This window comes from Octodon degus, unplaced genomic scaffold, assembly GCF_000260255.1.
Source record: "Octodon degus isolate 3935 unplaced genomic scaffold, OctDeg1.0 scaffold00218, whole genome shotgun sequence".
NCBI lineage: Eukaryota > Metazoa > Chordata > Mammalia > Rodentia > Octodontidae > Octodon > Octodon degus.
In genome coordinates, this window is record NW_004524794.1 from 2,706,276 (window position 1) to 2,715,236 (window position 8,961).

An 8,961-nucleotide genomic window follows, 5' to 3' on the forward strand; every position below is an offset into this window, starting at 1 on the left:
TTGAAAACTATTACATCCATTTCAGTAATGCATATAAAACATGAATGATTTTATATGTACATAAATACAAGCTACAGAGAAGTGCTGGTAAACCTATTGCCTGTATTGTTTTTAAACATAAGATGTTAGTATAAGTTGATTTTCCTAAACACCTCAGTGTTTAATTGCAATGTTGGCACTGTCAATGAATAAATGGGTGCTGGGTTGCGGTTTGGGCACTTATCTCTAAAAGGTTTGCCATCACAGCTATTTAATGTTTCTAATACTTAGTTATCAAAATGTAAACTTTTGAAAACCAATGATGGATTTGTAAAAATTGAATTAAAAGGTTAAAAGGATCAAACATGATGCTACATATGTGCTGGACATGTCAGGCTAACACAAAATGTTCAATTGTCAGTCAAACTCACAGAAATTAACATCTTACTCAACACCAACCTCTCCTAATATGTCAAAGATTCCGGCTTCAAGCTCTCTTGAAGAAGGGACACATCTAAGATATTGCACGCCATTCATCCTATATCACATATATATCTTCTGGTCCAGAATGGTAGAGAGGTCACGAAGTCATGTTTTGCCCGATTATCTCAGACAGCACAGGGAGTTTTGAGCGATGAAATATTTGTATTTTATGCCCTAACTTTGTGACTGTTTTGGGGGTGTCCTACTCATTGACCCACTGATATAAATTCACATACTCTAATCAATTTGTAACATGCTATTAAAATTGCTACAATAAGGATCTTATATAAAATAAGGATCTAAAATTGAAATAAGGATCTTGTATCATTCATTTACCTGGCCTACTTTTTACAATGACCAAGAAATTATCTGAGTTTTGTTTCCCTTTTCTTCTTCCTAAAAAAACCCAGCTGCTCTAATTCCTTCCTACCCACCTGGCCCACTTCCACTGTCCACTCTGAGAACCTTCCTCCATGGCAGAGAAGGGTAATCCTGACATTGTAGATTTTTCATTACTGTTGAACAATAAAGAAAACAATTTGCAGATAATGTTTATTTGACCTACACTGCCATCATAGGCTTTACATGTTCAAAATCATAGTTCAAAACAAGAGTTAAAATATTTACTTTTCTTGATAATAAAGTTTTCCTTTAATTTCATTTATTTCAAATCTTCTTAATTTAATGTTTGAAGAATAGGAATTCAGTGATCCAAAATTAGAAAAATGTAAAACTGTAATTTTTTGGTTTTTACTGTTTAACCGATTAATAGTATGCCTTAGTTATTGCAGACTGATCAGATCTGCAATCTCCCAAATGAGTGGACAGTCAAGGCTTAAATAAATGAGTCCAGTGATATGATTTTAGGGCTCCAAGAGGATCAAATCCTTCTCACAGATTTGAGATTCTCTGGAGCTAACACAAAGAACTTCTCTTGACAGCCTGTATTTATTTGGTTTTCAAACAAAGGAGAGGCATACTAAGGAAAATGCAGGTATCTGAGAGTAATCTATCAGTACCTTGGGAGATATTTTCCCCAAGTAGTAGATTATGCCAGTCAGAAGATCTACTCAATCTTTAGGTTGACATTTATTGTAGGAGTGTGGGGCCTACAGCTGCAGTTTCCTTTTAGCTAACTAGGGTTGGATCCAAACGTCCTCAGCTGTGGCCTGATCTTGCTTGTCTTTTGAGGCATCCCAGCTTCACGGGCCACCAAAGGCCTCAGCTGGGACCAGTGACTCACACAGGTTCACTTACTATGAATCCACTGCCTGACTCCAGACAAGGGGCTAGGCCTTGGACAATTCACATCTAGACCCAGAAAGCCAGTTGGTTAATATTAGATCGTTCTCAGGGTGCTTCGTAATGGTACCCCTCAGTTGTTTATTTAAAGTTACTGAAGCAATAATCCATCAAGCTAACTGAAATAAAGCATATCCCTATTTTATTACATATCTCCTTTCAGTTATACTATATTTCTGTATAAAATGCCTGTCTCAAAATATTTCAGGTGTAGCTTTTTTAACAAATTATAAAGTATCTATTTTTTTATTTTCTTACACTTTGTCAAAAGTACAGTGCAACAATTCCAAAAAGAAAATCACATATAAAACACTGGATCTAATATCTGTGTTTGGTTTATTTATTTTACTGTTACACCACAGAGGGTATTATTTCTACCCTTGAGACTCAGTATATTTAATCATATTGAGCTTCTAACCTTTAGTACTATTTCTTGTTTCTTACCTTGTTTATGTGAAGACTAAACCAAGTACCATGTGCCTCCTCCCCAGCTTGTCTTCTGGCTACTCAAGGAACAATGGAATCTCTTCTAGAAATCACTGTGAAGTTCAGGAAGAGCTAGCATGTCTTTACTGTTACTGTCAGGTGGTCTTCAAAAACATAACATGTTTTAAATATTTATATCTTCACAAAAGGCTGTAGGCCTTCTTCTACTATTCAGTACCTTTCACGGGCAAGGAAGTTGGAGCGCAAAGTAGGTAACCTGCCCCAAATGACACCACTAGTATTACAAATCAAATATTATTCTCAGTACGGTGCTATCACATAAACATCATCCTAGAGTGTGCCACTTTTCATAAAGTACATTGTGGAAATTCTAAATTTTTTGCCTTTGATATTTATAATTATCAGTAATAATATAGTACTTAATAAACAGAGAAATATGATATGCTGTAGTTCTTCTGGGTGGGAAAATATTTGGCAGTGTTTATTATTAGTGCTATGTGCCAAAAAGCATTTTATGTGCTCTATATGTGTTTACTTGTATAATCCTAAAAGCAATAAGGACCACCAGATGTGGTGGTACACACCTGTAATCCGAAGCACAGCAGGCTGAGGAAGGAGGATTGTCCTGCATTCAAGCCAACTTGCACTACAAAGCAAATTAAGGCTAGTCTAGTTTTTTTTTTCTCTTTAATTTTTGTTTTCTAAAGAGAGCACAAAATAATATTAAAGCAAAAATTACAGATGATACAGAATTTCACTAAACAATATTATGTGAATTTCACAGTATTTGTTGTATTGCATAGAGATATATCTATGTATGTGAGCAGGATGGTTTGTACAAGTGTACTGGGATTTCTGCTGGACTATGGAAAGGAGAAGTTGGTGCTTAATTTCTTTTGTCTCCTTTTTACAATTCTTTTGCCTTTTTCTTAATTTATTGTATATTTCTTTCTATCTTTCTTCCAGTTTTGTGCACCTATATCTGGTACTATGAACAGCTAAGTTAAGGCTAGTTTGAACTACAAAGCAAAACTCTGTCTAAAACAGACCAAACAAATAAAACAATAGTGTTATTTTAATTTGCATCTCTTGAATGACCAAAGATGTTAAACATATTTCATGTATTCATTGCCATTTGTATTTCTTCATCAAAGAAGTATGTATTCATTTCAGATGACCATTTTTGGATTGAGTCTTGAATATGGGGGTTCTGATTTGCAAATTAAAAGAACACTGAGATTCCATCTCACCATAGAAAGAATTGCTGTCATCAAGAAGTCAACCAGTAAGAAATGCTGGTGGAGTTGTGGGGAAAAAGGAACCCTTCTCCGCTGTTGGTAAGACAGTAGATTGGTACAACCACTGTGAAAATCAGTGTGGAGATTTCTTAGAAAGCTAAGATTAGAGGTCTCATTTGACCCAGCTATTCACCTTCTCAGTATCTTCCCAGAAGAATTAAAAACATCATACCATACTGATATGTGTGCACTCATGTTTATAACAACATAATTTGTAATAAATCACACAAATGCCCATCAACTGAGGAATGGATAAAAAAGAATTTTTTCTAATGTAATGGAGTGCCACATAGCCATAAAGAAGGATAAACTGGAGGCTTTTATAGATAAATGGATGCAATTCAAGACCATGCTCAAAGTGAAATAAATTAAACCCATTTGTGTAAACATTGTATTGTCTTTCTAGTGTGAGAAACTTAATTACTAACTATAATCCAAAATATACAATGGAAATTGTGAATTGGAAAGAAACTGTTTCAAAGGAAAGATACATTGTGGTGGGGAAAGGAGAAAGAAAGAAAGGGTAAAAGAAAAAATATTCATATAAAAAATAGTTAAAATAGTTATATAGTTTCTCTTAGTTCATTGGAAAGAAGGTATTGTGTTAATATTGTTTGAACAAGACATCGTGCTTGTATCTTGTAGTCTGAGTAACTATTACAAAGACACCAATACATTATGTATTAATTACTGTAACTGTCCTAGTAATCTGTTTTGAAACTTTTTTTTCCTTTAAAATAAAACACACACACAAAACAATATTGATTATTTCAAGGAACAATTTCTCATTACTCTCCCATTAAAAATCCAGGACAGGTAATATTCCTATTGTTTTCATTTTACAATAGAAAAATTGAGGTACATAAATGTGAGGTCAATGTTTCCTAATTTTAGAGCTAGAATATGAATCAAATCAATATTCCTAAATTCATATCCTTTACTACTGCACTCTTTCCCTAACTCCTGAGATAGAACAGAAAAAAAATGTTATCCATACCCATCGGAACAGGCAAGCTGGTGTGACATAAACAACAATCCCAAACTATTAGTGACTTTAATATTAAATATTTATTTCTTGCCTTTGCTATATATCAATTGTTACTCCACAGTCACTCTCTTCCATGACCCATCAGTCAGAGACTGAAGCTCATGAAATAATACTCACTTGTTAATTTGTTTTCTGTAGGGGACAAGGACTACCACAGATTGCAAAAGAGTCTAAAATGTCTTCTAGATGTTTCACAAAATTCTTATATTTCCTAGATCAAAGCAAACATATCATATGGCTACAGCTTTAGGAGGCAAAGAATATCAAACTAACCATGTGTCACCTAGTGGGAAAATTAAATATAAATAACAAACAGCACCAGTTCCTACTATGGCATCTTGTTCCTATGAATCAATCTGGTTTTAATTGCAATGTGAAAATTATCATTTGATAAATGTGTTACATCATTATTGTCATGAAAATCCTTTAATTCCATCATAGTTTTTCTGAAAAATGTAATTCAATTAGTAACATATAAATACTCTTTCTTAAAATGTCATTTACTCATGAAGCTATTATTTTTTGATATACGATGTAAACATATTACCTACACTATATTATGCAGATTGCTCATCTAGATTTTCAAATATTTCATTTATATACCATTTATATTCAATAAAGGATCTACTGACTTGTCAAGAGATTGATGAGGTTTTCATGGTCCTATTCTGGCTTATTACAACTTTTTAAAAATCAAATAATCCTACTTGGCAGTGCATGATGTAAGCATCAGTATTGTATTTCACAGAATAATTCACAGTGACAGTGTTATTTCAACAACAGTTTTTAGACATTTATATGCTTACAGTCTTATTATTAAGCACAATTTTCCTCTGAAAATATCTCTAGAGATTATAAGTGACAAGCATACTATCTTAAATGTGTGAACAAAAGTGACTTCACTGTTCTCAACAATATGCTTTATTTGATCCAGAAATAGATAATTTGCATAAACCAAGTCAAATAATTACCATGTAATTTCTCCCTGCTGCTTCAGTGATAAAGCTTTCCCACATTATCCCTTAAATCATATATTACATACCGAACTTTTATTAGATAAACATATGATCTCCTCATTTCCCAAATTGTACTATTTACATTTTTCTGGTGGAAAAATTGTCCACCAGAATTTTAATTTTAATTCTTAAAATAAATCGCCTCTTGTGCATGCTTTAAGTTTTTAATTGAAAATGACATCCTTATATTATTTACACCTAATTTGTTGATTCTTACTGTATCCATTGATTCAACTATTTTATGGTAATAAAATCAACAGTCTATATTATATTCATTATATTATGATAATGGTTCACATTACTGTAAAGTTCTCATTCTACTTTAGTGGGTGTGCCTGTCTCTGTATACATATATGCACACATACATGTGCTCTGTGTGTGAAATTAGAGTGCTCTTTATTTTGTAGTTGTTGCCTTGTTCCTAGAGCCTTCACTCTAGGCTTTTCTTTTCTATTTAATTTTGAGTCATAGTCTTATTAAGTTGTCCAAATAAGACTCAATCTTAGGATTCTCCTATTGTTAACTTCCCAAAGTGTTGCGATTAAAGGTGGGTGTCCACCATGCCCTACTATGACCCTGAATTTTAGACTTGTGTGTGTGTGTGTGTGTGTGTGTGTGTGTGTGTGTAATCAATGATTGAACTCAGGCTCTTGCGCTTGCCAGGCAAGCACTTATTGTACTGAGCTATCTCCCCAGCCCCCCTTTTTTTTAGTTAATTTTAAAAAGTATTTTCAGAATATAGATGATAATTATTAATTTAGAAAGGAAAATTCCTTAGAATGTTTGAACATATGTTGTTTTATTGTGTTTTCAGTATTCATTTGCCTGTGTAATGTTTTTATATTTATAACACAAGGGTAAATAAAAGATTTGTAAATACAAGAAATATTCTGAGTTTAAATGTTATTCTTACTATTTCAAATCTCATCAATGGAATTTTAAGAACACAAATAGTGAGAATTGTAATTACTGTTGTTCAGCAATAATAAATTTGCTACATTTTATAAATATCAATTCTGAGCTTCTTAAACATTTTATGTGATCTGAAAAAAGGAAACCTATTCTGAAGATTAGGTGTAGTGTAACTTGATGTATCAATAAATGTTTTCTAGAAAATCATGACTTTAAAAGCTTCATTATTTTTGTTGTTTGTTTATTTAGAGAATACTTTCCGAACACTTCCAAGATGCTAAGTTGTGAGGTTATAAAACAATATGACACCACTCACCAATTAAGCACACTAGACTAGCAGGGTACCTAGGCACAAGTATCTCAATTTGTGCTCTCCACAACAAAAATCTATTGAATGTGATGATTTTGGAAACATAATGTATCTTAGGAAAATTTGAGACCACATTTTAGCTTATTGAATTTTAGGGTTATATTACATTATATATGATACAGAGGCAGAGACCTGCTAATATACTAACCGCTCTTGGGTGTGACAGTCACACCTGATGTTTTTCATCTGCTCTGTTTACTTTTCTATTTGCTTTTATTGATTTTTCTTAATGACAGGGACACATTTGATGGTTGTGTATGAGAACAGTCATCCTTCACACCAATCCAACTTAAGCATTTCAGTTGCATGTAATATTTAAAAATTATTTCAAGTCCAAAAATAAAGCAATTATAAAATATGACTAAATGAAATAAAAACTCTTGAGAATGTACATATTTAATTTAAAAGACTCATGCTTTTAGACAGGCAAAGTACATTAACTTCTAAAAGTTATCATTAATTTGGTAAATACTGGGTAAGTTGTGATAATTAGTTTGATATTGGCATAGTGTGTCAGTAGCAGCCCTATACAAGCATTGAATTATTAATTAAATACCTATTTACAGTTGTATGCTTCCTTGTCATGTGACGTATTCAAGAAAAAATCATTCTAACTCAGTAAAATAGGGTCATGTCTTTTCACCTAGTTACCTCAACACGTGTAGTGATTAACTGTTATTTGAGGGGTACTTGCAAAGTAGCAGTCATACACAAAAGTAGTAACTATTATTCCAACTCTGACACTCCCATTAGTACACTTCCAACCTCAAATAGCAGGTCCTGTCATTATCTCTGCTACCCAGTTAAAAATACGGGACTTAGAAAGGATGAGTCACTTTCCTAATGTCACAATTAGTACTAAGTGTGCACCGTGGTAACCTGGATGCGAGGCTCTGCCGCAGCATCAGACAGAGCTAGGAGAAGATTGATTTTCTGTGTGTGCAGAATGCAGAAAGGGAATGCAGAAAGGGAAGAACATTTGTGTTACCCTTCGTAGTGTAGGAAGATAGAGACATGGGGGAAGAACCGAAGTAATGTAACACTAGTGCTCTCCCAGGCTACTAGCTAAAACTCCAGTTAAATCTATGTATTAATAAGTGAAAGTAAAATGAAAAAGACAATATGTAACATTTAGAGCAATTTATAACTGTGCTGTATTACAGATAGATGTCTGCAGAGAAGGAATGAACTCAAATTTCATTTTATGATATTGTCTCCACAGTTCTCAGCTATCACAAGACATCTTTTAAATTTAATTTTTCTTCCCTTAGACTAAAGAAACTTGATAGAGAGTGAAATGTATTTTTATCATTGACTACATCTGCAGTGGAAGATCTAAATTAACATAGCAAAACTAAATTATGGTGTTCCATTCTAACAGTATCAACCTACTAATCCAATATACAAAGTCATAAAGATGTATAAGCACCATTCTATCCATCTGAGTTAGAAAGGAGGTGGTACAGTAAGAAACAGTACAGTGCCAGGCGTGGTGGCACACGCAATCGGGTACTCCCAGCACTCAGGATGCTGAGGCAGAAGCATCACTGTGAGGTCCAGGCCAGCCTGTGCTACATAAGGGCATTAAAAGCCATCCTGCACTATATAGTGAGACCCTGTCTCAAAACAAACTAAACATGAAAAAAGAAAAGAAAATTAAATAGTATAGTGAATGCTTAAATGTTGAAAAATATTACATTAGATGATATATTGCCTTTAATACCCCCCAAAATCTTTCCCTCAGCCTCATATGTGGTTATCCACTTTCTTGCCACTTTCTGAAGCATTTCTGCAAATCTCTTGTGCTTCTTTAGTTGTGCTGTGCTGGGTGCCTCATTTTCGTCAATTTGAAATGTTTACTTTTCACTGTCTTCTTAACTTTGGAAAAAAATTCAAAGGTCTCATGGTGCCAGGTCTTGTGAATAAAGTAGAGAATGACCCACCATGATGTTTTAATTTCACAGAAATTGCCAAAAATGTTTGATCAGGATACAGTAATCAAAATATATATTAAATGCTTAAATTTAAAATATTTATTACATTGAAGAGCAAATTGCCATTTATCCCCTTTACTTCAAATAACGCTTAACCCATCATTCTTTTTTT